This window comes from Petromyzon marinus, unplaced genomic scaffold, assembly GCF_048934315.1.
Source record: "Petromyzon marinus isolate PM22_M1 ecotype Great Lakes invasive population unplaced genomic scaffold, UKy_Petmar_22M1.pri1.0 PM_G_Scaffold_34, whole genome shotgun sequence".
NCBI classification, from domain to species: Eukaryota; Metazoa; Chordata; class Hyperoartia; order Petromyzontiformes; family Petromyzontidae; genus Petromyzon; species Petromyzon marinus.
The window spans coordinates 2,509,222-2,525,887 of record NW_027422917.1 but is presented as its reverse complement, the minus strand read 5'-3'; the positions used below and the strand labels follow the sequence as shown (position 1 = coordinate 2,525,887).

Below are 16,666 nucleotides of genomic sequence, written 5' to 3'. Positions count from 1 at the left end.
ACTGACTCACTCACACCATGCACTGACTCACTCACACATCATACACTGACTCACTCACACCATGCACTGACTCACTCACACATCATACACTGACTCACTCACACCATGCACTGACTTACTCACACCATGCACTGACTCACTCACACATCATACACTGACTCACTCACACCATGCACTGACTCACTCACACATCATACACTGACTCACTCACACATCATACACTGACTCACTCACACATCATACACTGACGGTAAAGCCACGTAGATAGAAAAAATAATGAAAATAAAAACAATATCACGTTTCCATCGCAACACAAGCAATCGTCTTGTGTTGCGAGTAAATTCCTTTTATTATACATGTAACATTTAGGAATTAGTTGTATAATAAAAAAAAATGTTAAAAAAGAGATGTTAAAAACATATTATACGCACGTTTACTATAACATTATCTTCAAGTCTGCTTATAAAACAGCTTTCGTTATAAAAGTGGAAGGTTTTAATCAACAGTGTATACATGCTGCTGCCATCCTGTGGCTTACATTAACATGGATGGCGACTGCACTGCATGTTCTATACTAAACACACTTCTTATTCCTCCTATTCTTACCTGAAATTATATTTGGTAAATGAAATTGGCCTCCGAGGCATTTACAGCGCTAATTATCTGAATATTTCTCAATTTATTGATGCAATGCACACGTAACAAGAGGATTACAGCTGTAAAACATTAAGATAGCATGGCTAGCGATAAAGCATCTCCCCAGCAATATTCCCCATCAATAAAACAAATTACGAGTTTGGTTGTTTAAACATTGCTTTTTAAGTTTATTAGGCTAATGGGGATTTAATCTTACCTTTTTGGGGAGCAAATCAGACCGTTGTCTATTATTTGTACATCACTTTATTAATTCACCACTGGATGAGGGCTTTCCACCATGTGAGTTGTGAGGATTATGGTGAGAGCAGGAGCATTAAGATGATAGAGCTGCCCACCATGAAGCATAACAGCAGCCTGCACTAAGCCGGTTTGTATGGTGGTCACCGATCGACGCACGATCCAGACTCAACCGTGCTGAGCTTCCGAGATCGCGTGAGATCGGACACATTCCTGGTGACTTGGTTAATTAACATTTAACCCAGTTGCACTCGATTTTTTTGGGATTGTTTAATGCTTTGTTTTACGTAACCCCCCACCCCCCCTTCTCTACTTTTCTAGAAGGAATTAAAAAAAAATGTGTTTTTTCTTCACGGCGCGCTCGTCAGTAAGGCCCCCCCGTGCCTTGAGGACCCCCCGTGCCTTGAGGCCCCCCCGTGTCTCGAGGGCCCCCCCCCCGTGCCGCGAGGCGGAGCGCAGTACCGCTCCGGTCGCGTCGGCGAGCGGGAACGGAAGCGGCACTCGTCCACGACGCCGCCCGCCCCGGCGCCCCGGCCGCCCCGGCCCTCGCCCCGCCGCGCCGCGTAGAAGCCGTCGGTGCCGCACGCGAACCGCGGCGCCTCCATCAGCTCGGAGCCGCGGAGCGTCCTGGCCCAGCGGGGATCGCACCGCAGCGTGGCGCGCAGGGCCAGCCACGCCGGGGCCTGGACGAGGCGGTGCGGGCGCGGCCGGCGGCTTGAGTGGAGGAGGCTCATGGCGATGGGGGAGCGGTGCCGCCCCTGCTTGCCGCTGCTTGCTGCCGCCGTGATCGCGGTGAGGGTAAGAACGGCGAAGCATAGTTCATAGTTAGTTCATAGTTTCATTTATTTTGGTATAGCCCTGTGAGCCATTCGGCTCTTGAATCGGGTGCAACCTCAACAAACAAAAAACATGAACAAGAAAACATCTTAAAGTGACTTTGTGTTGACTATGCAAACAGAAAAATCCAGGAAAAAAAACCATCAAAATATTCCTGAAATAGCACCGTACACCAAGGCTGTGTGCAAAAATCCCAGTGGGATGCAAGTCAAACAACAACAACATCAACCACAAGACAACTAAGATTAAGGCCATCAGTCTAACTCCGTACTACAATAAACAAAAACATGGCCAAAACAAAAAAACTTTTCGAAATCAAAATAAAAGCCATGAATGCAATGTGGCTCCCTCCACTTGCCGGATTTCAGCCACCTCACGCCTCGCTCCTTGCCTCACCTCCTCTCTATCGCCTCACCTCCTCTTTCTCGCCTCACCTCCTCTTCCTCGCCTCACCTCCTCTCCCTCGCCTCACCTCCTCTCGCTCGCCTCACCTCCTCTCGCTCGCCTCACCTCCTCTCTCTCGCCTCAACTCCGCACCTCAAATCACTTTCTTCTCGTCACCTCACATCACCAAACTCCCCACCCCCACACAAGTAGGCACGTGACTGCCCCTCCCCCCCATCACGAGACCCGCCCACCCCCACCCGTAGGCACGTGACTGCCCCTCCCCCCATCACGAGACCCGCCGTCCCTTGGTGTGGACCAATCAGTTTCAAGGACAATGCATATATTATCATAGTATGTTTTTTGTTTGCATTTTGACTGCAGGTATTGTGGTTAATGCAGACATGAATCCTTGTAAAAAGGTTTCAGTTTTGTTGCCAGAAAAAAGGGGAAAAACCCTATTATTATATTTTGGTACTGGCAAAGGAGGTCTAAGGATGTAGATGCTCTACACACATGTTGAGCGCTCGGTTTACCGAACTGTTTAATCTCATCCACGCTCTGCATGCGCTAACCACAACAACTCCCTCTTTGCTTCTTTCTTCTTCCCTCGCTTGGAGAAGTCTCGTGGTATCAATGGCTGCCGCCACGATGACATCTTGTGTTTTGACACGATTGTGATTGGAGGGCGATGTTTAAGTGCTTACTCTTTTTTTTACATCTCAGGTGGCATGCGGTGAGAAATCCTGCGTTTACTCTGCAACACACCGGTGGGGCTTAAGTATGAACTAATTGGCACGTCTTGTTTACGTGACAAACCTTACTAATTGGCTGTGTTGGGTGGTGGTGGGTTAACGACACATTTATGCGATCTAACCCAAACAAAAACCTTTCTACTGTATTCATAGCAATTGACGCCCCCTATTGGAGTGATGTAATTTTTGACCGATGTTTTCCTGGGTTAATAAGTATAGTGACTATAGTCTATATGGTGAATAATATGGCCTACTGTGAGGATTATTTTAAATTGACGCACTAATTGTAATGCTGGTCGTTGTTGTTCGGCATTTTAGCGTACAACAAACGGAGGACGCTGAGGATGCTATGAAGAACTTTCTGAAAATATTTAGAGGGATTTTCTGAGTTGGTAAATTGATTTTGAAACGTCTGACTGAGGTGTTCTAGTAAAATTGCGTCACTTATATTCTTTACGGATGGTCTTCATCATAACAGTAATTTCCTTGCCTGCAACACAACTTGTATAAGTTAATGTTTTTTTTTATAATGTAGTTTATCTAATAAAAACATTTCACGGTTGGTGTTGCATATCTAATCCTCTGATCGTATTACCAGTTTCAGTAAATGGTCGAGAGATGTAATTTTCCACAGTTGTGAAAATAAAGTCAAAGTTTCAAAATACTTTTGAGCGCCGAACGACGCCCCTGAAGGCGTTGAGCAAGCAGAAGGACAAAGAAAATCCTTCTGTGATAGCGGAGGCGTGGAGGGGGGACTGTGGACACAGGTCCTGTATGGGATGGAGTGTTTCTCCAGCGACCTAGGGGAAGAGATGACAAGCCACATGGTGGGAGACTGTTACGCAGATCTGAGAGAGGTCGCTGTTGTACAGCAGCAGCAGCAGCGGTAGCAGCTGCGGGGATTGACGGGAGGGTAGAACGCGTTGGAACCTGTGCCAGGCTAGGTGCAGGAGGTCACGGGACAGACCCAGCAGGTGACATTAGTTGACTCACCGAGATGACTGGCAGATGCACCACTGTGCCAGGCTAGGTGCAGGAGGTCACGGGACAGACCCAGCAGGTGGCATTAGTTGACTGACCGAGATGACTGGCAGATGCACCACTGTGCCAGGCTAGGTGTAGGAGGTCACGGGACAGACCCAGCAGGTGACATTAGTTGATTCTTTAGCACCCATGCAGAACTGCCATAAAGTGGCGGTGACGTGACCACAGCACTTGTGCCAGGTTAGGTGCACTTAAAGTGCACACTTTGAGGCCACGTGAAGTATCGAAGGCTCTCTGCGAGCCGGTCACGGGACAGACTGACCGAGATGACTGGCTGTTTCACCACCTGTGCTCCCCATTGTGCCAACTCGCTGTATTTTATCCGCCCAGTGCAACGCTCGTTGTTGTGAGCGTCCCGTCTCCAACCACTGCTGTTGTTGGGAGGGCGACTGCCTCTACTGCCCAGTAGCGTTCTTCAGGAAACTCCTCCACAGAGGCTAATCTTGGCACCGCTGGTCGGCAAGTCCACTCAGCTCCAAATACTCCTGTGCCGCATCAGTCCATCCCTTCTCATAGTTTCATAGTTTCATTTATTTGGTATAGCCCTGTGAGCCATTCGGCTCTTGAATCGGGTGCAACGCAAACAAACAAACAAAAACATGAACAAGAAAACATCTTGAAATGACTTTGTGCATGTGCAAACAGAAAATCCAGGAAAAAAAACATCAAAATAACCTGAAATAGCACCATACACCAACGCTGTGTGCAAAAATCCCATTGGGATGCAAGTCAAACAACAACAAGAAAACTAAGATTAAGGCCATCAGCCTAACTCCGTACTACAATAAACAAAAACATGGCCAAACCAAAAAACTTTTAGAAATCACCAAAATAAAGCCATAAATGCAATGTAACAGTGATCATAGAGCGACAGCTGGCTGCATGAGTCACTCCACAAACAACAGGAGCATCAGTCGGAGTATCAAATTTTTCAATGCACCTTTAAGATCAGCACACTAAATCACAAAACAGATAATACTTTGCAGCGGTCATCCGGTATGAAACATTTTATTTTATTTTAGGCCACTGAATAGCAGTGGCAAGCTAGGGTGTACAACTCCTCTAGAGCAGTTTTGAGTGAAGATCTCATTGGTAGCGATTCAAGTTGCAGTTTATTGGCAATAGCATTCCAGACCCTGGGGGCATCAATAGCAAAGGCCCTTCCTCCGGTTTTTGTACGGCAATAGGGAATGTGAAGCCGGTAGATGAGCAAAGACCCGAGGTCAAAATTTGTTCAAATGTGTTCTTTTAAACAGAGAGGAGATCTAGCACCAGGTAGTCTGCGGATAGTTTTGGGTTCTCCAGCTCATGGTGCGAACCCCTCGCGCACAACAGGGGGGGAATGGAGGGGAATGAGGAGGGAGGAGCCGGAAGTGAGGGGGGGCGGGGTCTGAAGTGAGGGGCGAGGGGGGGGGCGGAGGTGAGGGAGGTGACGGGGGGAAGAGGAGGGCCGGAAGCGAGGGGGGGAGGGGCATAAGTGAGGGGAGGTGCCAGGGGGAGGGTCCAAAGCGAGGACGAAGGAGGGGCCGGATGTGGGGGAGGGGCGGATGTGGAGGGGGTGAAGTGAGGGGGAGGGGCTGGAAGTGAGGGGGGGCAGAAAGATGGCGTCCTAGCCAGGTGCTGTCCCTGTCTCTCATCTCTCTGCGTCATCTCCCAGCTGCTCGGGACGTCTCCTGGGCTCCCGGGCGCTCCAACAGAGGTCTGACTCCACCACCCTTCCCTCTCTCTCCGCTGTCTCCCACGCAGCCGCTGCCGTCTTTGTCTCCCCTTTGCTGCTGTGGCCCCGGCCCCGAGATCTGTGTTTGTGTGCGTGCGAGCGGACGCCTAAACAGCTAGAGAAGAGATGGAGCGCTGTAGATGTAGATGCCACTGGTTCTTCATATTCTACAGATCTAGATGCCACTGGCTCTACACGTTCTGTAGATGTAGATGCCACTGGTTCTGCATGTTCTGCAGATCTAGACGCCACTGGTTCTTCATGTTCTGCAGATGTAAATGCTACTGGTTCTTCACGTTCTGCAGATCTAGATGCCACTGGTTCTACACGTTCTGCAGATCTAGACGCCACTGGTTCTTCGTGTTCTGCAGATGTAGATGTCACTAATTCTTCACGTTCTGCAGATGTAGATGCCACTGGTTCTTCACGTTCTACAGATGTAGATGCCACTAGTTCTTCACGTTCTACAGATGTAGATGCCACTGGTTCTTCATGTTCTGCAGATCTAGATGCCACTGGTTCTTCATGTTCTGTAGATGTAGATGCCACTGGTTCTTCACGTTCTGCAGATGTAGATTTCACTAGTTCTTCACGTTCTGCAGATGTAGATGCCACTGGTTCTTCACGTTCAGTAGACGTAGATGCCACTCGTTCTTCACGTTCTGTAGATGTAGATGCCACTGGTTGTTCACATTCTGTAGATGTAAATGCCACTGTTTCTTCATGTTCTGCAGATGTAGATGCAACTGGTTCGTCATGTTCTGCAGATGTAGATTCCACTGGCTCTTCACGTTCTGTAGATGTAGATGCAACTGGTTCTTCACGTGCTGCAGATGTAGATGCAACTGGTTTTTCACGTTCTGCACATCTAGATGCCACTGGTTCTTCATTTCTGCAGATCTAGATGCCACTGGTTCTACACGTTCTGCAGATCTAGACGCCACTGGTTCTTCGTGTTCTGCAGATGTAGATGCCACTAGTTCTTCACGTTCTGCAGATGTAGATGCCACTGGTTCTTCATGTTCTACAGATGTAGATGCCACTGGTTCTTCATTTTCTGCAGATCTAAATGCTACTGGTTCTTTGTGTTCTGCAGATGTAGATGCCACTGGTTCTTCATGTTCTGTAGATGTAGATGCCACTGGTTCTTCACGTTCTGCAGATGTAGATGTCACTAGTTCTTCACGTTCTGCAGATGTAGATGCCACTGGTTCTTCATGTTCAGTAGACGTAGATGCCACTCGTTCTTCACGTTCTCTAGATGTAGATGCAACTGGTTGTTCACATTCTGAAGATGTAAATGCCACTGTTTCTTCATGTTCTGCAGATGTATATGCAACTGGTTCGTCATGTTCTGCAGATGTAGATTCCACTGGCTCTTCACGTTCTGTAGATGTAGATGCAACTGGTTCTTCACGTGCTGCAGATGTAGATGCCACTGATTCTTCATGTTCTGCAGATCTAGATGCTACTGGTTCTTCATGTTCTGCAGATCTAGGTGCCACTGGTTCTACACGTTCTGCAGATGTAGATGCCACTAGTTCTTCATGTTCTGTAGATGTAGATGCCACTGGTTCTTCACGTTCTGCAGATGTGGATGCCACTAGTTCTTCACGTTCTGCAGATGTAGATGCCACTGGTTCTTCACGTTCAGTAGATGTAGATGCCACTGGTTCTTCACGTTCTGCAGATGTAGATGCAACTGGTTCTTCACGTTCTGCAGATGTAGATTCCACTGGCTCTTCATGTTCTGTAGATGTAGATGCAACTGGTTCTTCACGTGCTGCAGATGTAGATGCCATTGATTCTTCATGTTCTGCACATCTAGATGCTACTGGTTCTTCATGTTCTGCAGATCTAGATGCCACTGGTTCTTCACGTTCTGCAGATGTAGATGCCACTGATTCCTCATGTTCTGCAGATCTAAATGCTGCTGGTTCTTCATGTTCTGCAGATCTAGATGTCACTGGTTCTTCACGTTCTGCAGATGTAGATGTCACTAGTTCTTCACGTTCTGCAGATGTAGATGCAACTGGTTCTTCACGTTCTGCAGATGCAGATGCCACTGGTTCTTCACATTTAGTAGACGTAGATGCCACTGGTTCTCCACGTTCAGTAGATGTAGATGCCACTGGTTCTTCGCGTTCTGTAGATGTAAATGCCACTGGTTCTTCACATTCTGCAGATGTAGATGCAACTGGTTCTTCACGTTCTGCAGATGTAGATGCCACTGGCTCTTCACGTTCTCTAGATATAGATGCAACTGGTTCTTCACGTTCTGCAGATGGAGATGCCACTGATTCTTTACGTTCTGTAGATGTAGATGCCACTGGTTCTTTACGTTCTGCAGATGTAGATGCCACTGGTTCTTCGCATTCTGCAGATGTTGATGCAACTGGTTCTTCACGTTCTGTAGATGTAGATGCCACTGGTTCTTCACATTCTGCAGATGTAGATGCCACTGTTTTTTCAAGTTCGCAGATGTAGATGCCACTGATTGATAATTGACCACAATACCTGCCCTCGGAACGCAAACAAAAAACAACTCTGATAATGTATGCACTGTCCTTGAAATTGATTGGTCCACACCTGAGACAACTTTCTTTAGAGCCTCGTCTCACATGGTGTTGGACCAGAAGACGCCAAAAGGCGCACAACTCAAAGACAATGCACCATCAGAGTATTTGAGCTCAGGGTAAGCATTTACACCATTGGAAACCTCATTTGCCAGTAACAAAATATGATAATTGGTTTTTTACCCTTTATTCTGGCAACAAAACTGACACCTTTTTTACAAGGAGTCATGTTTACATTGACCACAATGCCTGCGGTCGGAACGCAAACAAAAAACAACTCTAATAATGTATTGGTCCAACACCATGTGAGACGAGGCTCTAAAGAAACCTGTCTCAGGTGTGGACCAATCAATTTCAAGGACAGTGCATACATTATCAGAGTTGTTTTTTGTTTGCGTTCCGACCGCAGGCATTGTGGTCAATGTAAACATGACTGCTTGTAAAAAAGGTGTCAGTTTTGTTGCCAGATAAAAGGGTAAAAAAACAATTATCATATTTTGTTACTGGCAAATGAGGTTTCCAATGATGCCACTGATTCTTCACGTTCTGTAGATGTAGATTCCACTGGTTCTTCACGTTCTGCAGATGTAGATGCCACTGGTCTTTCAAGTTCTGCAGATGTAGATGCCACTGGTTCTTCACGTTCTTCAGATGTAGATGCCACTGGTTCTTCACGTTCTGCAGATGTATATGCAACTGGTTCTTCACGTTCTGCAGATGTAGATGCCACTGGTTCATCATGTTCTGCAGATGTAGATGCCACTGGTTCTTCGTGTTCTGCAGATGTAGATGTAACTGGTTCTTCACGTTCTGCAGATGTAGATGCCACTGGTTCTTCACGTTCAGTAGACGTAGATACCACTTGTTCTTTGCGTTCTGCAGATGTAGATGCCACTGGTTCTTCACGTTCTGCATATGTAGATGTCACTGGTTCTTCGCATTCTGCAGACGATGCCACCGGTTCTTCACATTCTGCAGATGTAGATGCCATTGGTTCTTCACGTTCTACAGATGTAGATGCCACTGGTTCTTCACGTTCTGCAGATGTAGATGCCACTGGCTCTTCATGTTCTGTAGATGTAGATGCAACTGGTTCTTCACGTTCTGCAGATGTAGATGCCACTGGTTCTTCACGTTCTGTAGATGTAGATGCAACTGGTTATTCACATTCTACAGATGTAGATGCCACTGGTTCATCATGTTCTGCAGATGTAGATGCCACTGGTTCTTCGTGTTCTGCAGATGTAGATGCCACTGGTTCTTCATGTTCTGCAGATTTAGATGCCACTGGTTCTTCACGTTCTGCAGGTGTATATGCCACTGGTTCTTTGCGCTCTGCAGATGTAGATGCCACTGGTTCTTCACGTTCTGCAGATGTAGATGTCACTGGTTCTTCGCGTTCTGCAGACGCAGATGCCACTGGTTCTTTGCGTTCTGTAGCTGTAGATGCCAATGGTTCTTCACTTTTTGTAGATGTAGATGCCACTGGTTCTTCACATTCTGCAGATGTAGATGCCATTGGTTCTTCACCTTCTACAGATGTAGATGCCACTGGTTCTTCACGTTCTGCAGATTTAGATGCCACTGGTTCTTCACGTTCTGGAGATGTAGATGCCATTGGTGCTTCACGTTCTGCAGATGTTGATGCCACTGGTTCTTCACGTTCTGTTGATGTAGATGCCACTGGTTCTTCCCGTTCTGCAGATGTAGATGCCACTGTTCATCATGTTCTGCAGATGTAGATGCCACTGGTTCTTCACGTTCTGCAGATGTAGATGCCATTGGTTCTTCACGTTCAGTAGACATAGATGCCACTGGTTTTTCATGTTCTGCAGATGCCACTAGTTCTTCACGTTCTGCAGATATAGATGGCACTGGTTCTTCACGTTCTGCAGATGTAGATGCCACTGGTTCTTCATGTTCTGTATATGTAGATGCAACTGGTTCTTCACGTTCTGCAGATGTACATGCCACTGGTTCTTTACGTTCTGTAGATGTAGATTCAACTGGTTCTTCACGTTCTGCAGATGTAGATGCCACTGGTTCTTCACGTTCTGCAGATGTAGATGCCACTGGTTCTTCACGATCTGCAGATGTAGATGTCACTGGTTCTTCACGTTCTGTAGATGTCGATACAACTGGTTCTTCACGTTCTGCAGATGTAGATGCAACTGGTTCTTCACGTTCTGCAGATGTAGATGCCACTGGTTCATCATGTTCTGCAGATGTAGATGCCACTGGTTCTTCGTTTTCTGCAGATGTAGATGCCACTGGTTCTTCATCTTCTGCAGATTTAGATGCCACTGGTTCTTCACGTTCTGCAGGTGTATATGCCACTGGTTCTTTGCGTTCTGCAGATGTAGATGCCACTGGTTCTTCACGTTCTGCAGATGTAGATGCCACTGGTTCTTCACGTTCTGCAGATGTAGATGCCACTGGTTCTTCATGTTCTGTAGATGTAGATGCCACTGGTTTATCACGTTCTGCAGATGTAGATGCCACTGGTTCTTCACGTTCTGTAGATGTAGATGCAACTGGTTCTTCACGTTCTGCAGATGTAGATGCAACTGGTTCTTCACGTTCTGCAGATGTAGATGCCACTGGTTCATCATGTTCTGCAGATGTAGATGCCACTGGTTCTTCGTGTTCTGCAGATTTAGATGCCACTGGTTCTTCATGTTCTGCAGATGTAGATGCAACTGGTTCTTCACGTTCTGTAGATGTAGATGCCACTGGTTCTTCACGTTCTGTAGATGTAGATGCCACTGGTTCTTCGTGTTCTGCAGATGTAGATGTAACTGGTTCTTCACGTTTATCAGATGTAGATGCCACTGGTTCTTCACGTTCAGTAGACGTAGATACCACTGGTTCTTTGCGTTCTGCAGATGTAGATGCCACTGGTTCTTCACGTTCTGCATATGTAGATGTCACTGGTTCTTCGCATTCTGCAGACGATGATGCCACTGGTTCTTCACATTCTGCAGATGTAGATGCCATTGGTTCTTCACGTTCTACAGATGTAGATGCCACTGGTTCTTCACGATCTGCAGATGTAGATGCCACTGGTTCTTCATGTTCTGTAGATGTAGATGCAACTGGTTCTTCACGTTCTGCAGATGTAGATGCCACTGGTTCTTCACGTTCTGCAGATGTAGATGCCGCTGGTTCTTCACGTTCTGCAGATGTAGATGCCACTGGTTCTTCATATTCTACAGATGTAGATGCCACTGGTTCTTCACGTTCTGCAGATGTAGATGCCAATGGTTCTTCACTTTTTGTAGATGTAGATGCCACTGGTTCTTCACATTCTGCAGATGTAGATGCCATTGGTTCTTCACCTTCTACAGATGTAGATGCCACTGGTTCTTCACGTTCTGCAGATTTAGATGCCACTGGTTCTTCACGTTCTGGAGATGTAGATGCCATTGGTGCTTCACGTTCTGCAGATGTTGATGCCACTGGTTCTTCACGTTCTGTTGATGTAGATGCCACTGGTTCTTCCCGTTCTGCAGATGTAGATGCCACTGTTCATCATGTTCTGCAGATGTAGATGCCACTGGTTCTTCACGTTCTGCAGATGTAGATGCCATTGGTTCTTCACGTTCAGTAGACGTAGATGCCACTGGTTTTTCATGTTCTGCAGATGCCACTAGTTCTTCACGTTCTGCAGATGTAGATGGCACTGGTTCTTCACGTTCTGCAGATGTAGATGCCACTGGTTCTTCATGTTCTGTATATGTAGATGCAACTGGTTCTTCACGTTCTGCAGATGTACATGCCACTGGTTCTTTACGTTCTGTAGATGTAGATTCAACTGGTTCTTCACGTTCTGCAGATGTAGATGCCACTGGTTCTTCACGTTCTGCAGATGTAGATGCCACTGGTTCTTCACGATCTGCAGATGTAGATGTCACTGGTTCTTCACGTTCTGTAGATGTCGATACAACTGGTTCTTCACGTTCTGCAGATGTAGATGCAACTGGTTCTTCACGTTCTGCAGATGTAGATGCCACTGGTTCATCATGTTCTGCAGATGTAGATGCCACTGGTTCTTCGTTTTCTGCAGATGTAGATGCCACTGGTTCTTCATCTTCTGCAGATTTAGATGCCACTGGTTCTTCACGTTCTGCAGGTGTATATGCCACTGGTTCTTTGCGTTCTGCAGATGTAGATGCCACTGGTTCTTCACGTTCTGCAGATGTAGATGCCACTGGTTCTTCACGTTCTGCAGATGTAGATGCCACTGGTTCTTCATGTTCTGTAGATGTAGATGCCACTGGTTCTTCACGTTCTGCAGATGTAGATGCCACTGGTTCTTCACGTTCTGCAGATGTAGATGCCACTGGTTCTTCATGTTCTGTAGATGTAGATGCCACTGGTTCTTCACGTTCTGCAGATGTAGATGCCACTGGTTCTTCACGTTCTGTAGATGTAGATGCAACTGGTTCTTCACGTTCTGCAGATGTAGATGCAACTGGTTCTTCACGTTCTGCAGATGTAGATGCCACTGGTTCATCATGTTCTGCAGATGTAGATGCCACTGGTTCTTCGTGTTCTGCAGATTTAGATGCCACTGGTTCTTCATGTTCTGCAGATGTAGATGCAACTGGTTCTTCACGTTCTGTAGATGTAGATGCCACTGGTTCTTCACGTTCTGTAGATGTAGATGCCACTGGTTCTTCGTGTTCTGCAGATGTAGATGTAACTGGTTCTTCACGTTTATCAGATGTAGATGCCACTGGTTCTTCACGTTCAGTAGACGTAGATACCACTGGTTCTTTGCGTTCTGCAGATGTAGATGCCACTGGTTCTTCACGTTCTGCATATGTAGATGTCACTGGTTCTTCGCATTCTGCAGACGATGATGCCACTGGTTCTTCACATTCTGCAGATGTAGATGCCATTGGTTCTTCACGTTCTACAGATGTAGATGCCACTGGTTCTTCACGATCTGCAGATGTAGATGCCACTGGTTCTTCATGTTCTGTAGATGTAGATGCAACTGGTTCTTCACGTTCTGCAGATGTAGATGCAACTGGTTATTCACATTCTACAGATGTAGATGCCACTGGTTCATCATGTTCTGCAGATGTAGATGCCACTGGTTCTTCGTGTTCTGCAGATGTAGATGCCACTGGTTCTTCATGTTCTGCAGATTTAGATGCCACTGGTTCTTCACGTTCTGCAGGTGTATATGCCACTGGTTCTTTGCGCTCTGCAGATGTAGATGCCACTGGTTCTTCACGTTCTGCAGATGTAGATGTCACTGGTTCTTCGCGTTCTGCAGACGCAGATGCCACTGGTTCTTTGCATTCTGTAGCTGTAGATGCCAATGGTTCTTCACTTTTTGTAGATGTAGATGCCACTGGTTCTTCACATTCTGCAGATGTAGATGCCATTGGTTCTTCACCTTCTACAGATGTAGATGCCACTGGTTCTTCACGTTCTGCAGATTTAGATGCCACTGGTTCTTCACGTTCTGGAGATGTAGATGCCATTGGTGCTTCACGTTCTGCAGATGTTGATGCCACTGGTTCTTCACGTTCTGTTGATGTAGATGCCACTGGTTCTTCCCGTTCTACAGATGTAGATGCCACTGTTCATCATGTTCTGCAGATGTAGATGCCACTGGTTCTTCACGTTCTGCAGATGTAGATGCCATTGGTTCTTCACGTTCAGTAGACGTAGATGCCACTGGTTTTTCATGTTCTGCAGATGCCATTAGTTCTTCACGTTCTGCAGATGTAGATGGCACTGGTTCTTCACGTTCTGCAGATGTAGATGCCACTGGTTCTTCATGTTCTGTATATGTCGATACAACTGGTTCTTCACGTTCTGCAGATGTAGATGCAACTGGTTCTTCACGTTCTGCAGATGTACATGCCACTGGTTCTTTACGTTCTGTAGATGTAGATTCAACTGGTTCTTCACGTTCTGCAGATGTAGATGCCACTGGTTCTTCACGTTCAGTAGACGTAGATACCACTGGTTCTTTGCGTTCTGCAGATGTAGATGCCACTGGTTCTTCACGTTCTGCATATGTAGATGTCACTGGTTCTTCGCATTCTGCAGACGATGATGCCACTGGTTCTTCACATTCTGCAGATGTAGATGCCATTGGTTCTTCACGTTCTACAGATGTAGATGCCACTGGTTCTTCACGATCTGCAGATGTAGATGCCACTGGTTCTTCATGTTCTGTAGATGTAGATGCAACTGGTTCTTCACGTTCTGCAGATGTAGATGCAACTGGTTATTCACATTCTACAGATGTAGATGCCACTGGTTCATCATGTTCTGCAGATGTAGATGCCACTGGTTCTTCGTGTTCTGCAGATGTAGATGCCACTGGTTCTTCATGTTCTGCAGATTTAGATGCCACTGGTTCTTCACGTTCTGCAGGTGTATATGCCACTGGTTCTTTGCGCTCTGCAGATGTAGATGCCACTGGTTCTTCACGTTCTGCAGATGTAGATGTCACTGGTTCTTCGCGTTCTGCAGACGCAGATGCCACTGGTTCTTTGCATTCTGTAGCTGTAGATGCCAATGGTTCTTCACTTTTTGTAGATGTAGATGCCACTGGTTCTTCACATTCTGCAGATGTAGATGCCATTGGTTCTTCACCTTCTACAGATGTAGATGCCACTGGTTCTTCACGTTCTGCAGATTTAGATGCCACTGGTTCTTCACGTTCTGGAGATGTAGATGCCATTGGTGCTTCACGTTCTGCAGATGTTGATGCCACTGGTTCTTCACGTTCTGTTGATGTAGATGCCACTGGTTCTTCCCGTTCTACAGATGTAGATGCCACTGTTCATCATGTTCTGCAGATGTAGATGCCACTGGTTCTTCACGTTCTGCAGATGTAGATGGCACTGGTTCTTCACGTTCTGCAGATGTAGATGCCACTGGTTCTTCATGTTCTGTATATGTCGATACAACTGGTTCTTCACGTTCTGCAGATGTAGATGCAACTGGTTCTTCACGTTCTGCAGATGTACATGCCACTGGTTCTTTACGTTCTGTAGATGTAGATTCAACTGGTTCTTCACGTTCTGCAGATGTAGATGCCACTGGTTCTTCACGTTCTGCAGATGTAGATGCCACTGGTTCTTCATGTTCTGCAGATCTAGATGCTACTGGTTCTTCATGTTCTGCAGATCTAGGTGCCACTGGTTCTACACGTTCTGCAGATGTAGATGCCACTAGTTCTTCATGTTCTGTAGATGTAGATGCCACTGGTTCTTCACGTTCTGCAGATGTGGATGCCACTAGTTCTTCACGTTCTGCAGATGTAGATGCCACTGGTTCTTCACGTTCAGTAGATGTAGATGCCACTGGTTCTTCACGTTCTGCAGATGTAGATGCAACTGGTTCTTCACGTTCTGCAGATGTAGATTCCACTGGCTCTTCATGTTCTGTAGATGTAGATGCAACTGGTTCTTCACGTGCTGCAGATGTAGATGCCATTGATTCTTCATGTTCTGCACATCTAGATGCTACTGGTTCTTCATGTTCTGCAGATCTAGATGCCACTGGTTCTTCACGTTCTGCAGATGTAGATGCCACTGATTCCTCATGTTCTGCAGATCTAAATGCTGCTGGTTCTTCATGTTCTGCAGATCTAGATGTCACTGGTTCTTCACGTTCTGCAGATGTAGATGTCACTAGTTCTTCACGTTCTGCAGATGTAGATGCAACTGGTTCTTCACGTTCTGCAGATGCAGATGCCACTGGTTCTTCACATTTAGTAGACGTAGATGCCACTGGTTCTCCACGTTCAGTAGATGTAGATGCCACTGGTTCTTCGCGTTCTGTAGATGTAAATGCCACTGGTTCTTCACATTCTGCAGATGTAGATGCAACTGGTTCTTCACGTTCTGCAGATGTAGATGCCACTGGCTCTTCACGTTCTCTAGATATAGATGCAACTGGTTCTTCACGTTCTGCAGATGGAGATGCCACTGATTCTTTACGTTCTGTAGATGTAGATGCCACTGGTTCTTTACGTTCTGCAGATGTAGATGCCACTGGTTCTTCGCATTCTGCAGATGTTGATGCAACTGGTTCTTCACGTTCTGTAGATGTAGATGCCACTGGTTCTTCACATTCTGCAGATGTAGATGCCACTGTTTTTTCAAGTTCGCAGATGTAGATGCCACTGATTGATAATTGTTTTTTTACCCTTTTATCTGGCAACAAAACTGACATCTTTTTTTACAAGGAGTCATGTTTACATTGACCACAATACCTGCCCTCGGAACGCAAACAAAAAACAACTCTGATAATGTATGCACTGTCCTTGAAATTGATTGGTCCACACCTGAGACAACTTTCTTTAGAGCCTCGTCTCACATGGTGTTGGACCAGAAGACGCCAAAAGGCGCACAACTCAAAGACAATGCACCATCAGAGTATTTGAGCTCAGGGTAAGCATTTACACCATTGGAAACCTCATT

At 46.3% G+C, this 16,666-nt stretch overlaps 1 protein-coding gene across 1 annotated transcript in view; it reads left to right on the top strand.

Moving 5' to 3' along the window:
* The first annotated feature begins 5,504 nt into the window (after positions 1 to 5,504).
* Positions 5,505 to 16,666, top strand: part of LOC142915706 (gap junction gamma-1 protein-like) — a 38,065-nt gene continuing 26,903 nt past the window's right edge. The window contains exon 1 of the mRNA XM_076061401.1: positions 5,505 to 5,613. The gene's annotated coding sequence lies outside the window, so the exon portion shown is untranslated. The remainder of the gene's footprint in view (positions 5,614 to 16,666) is intronic.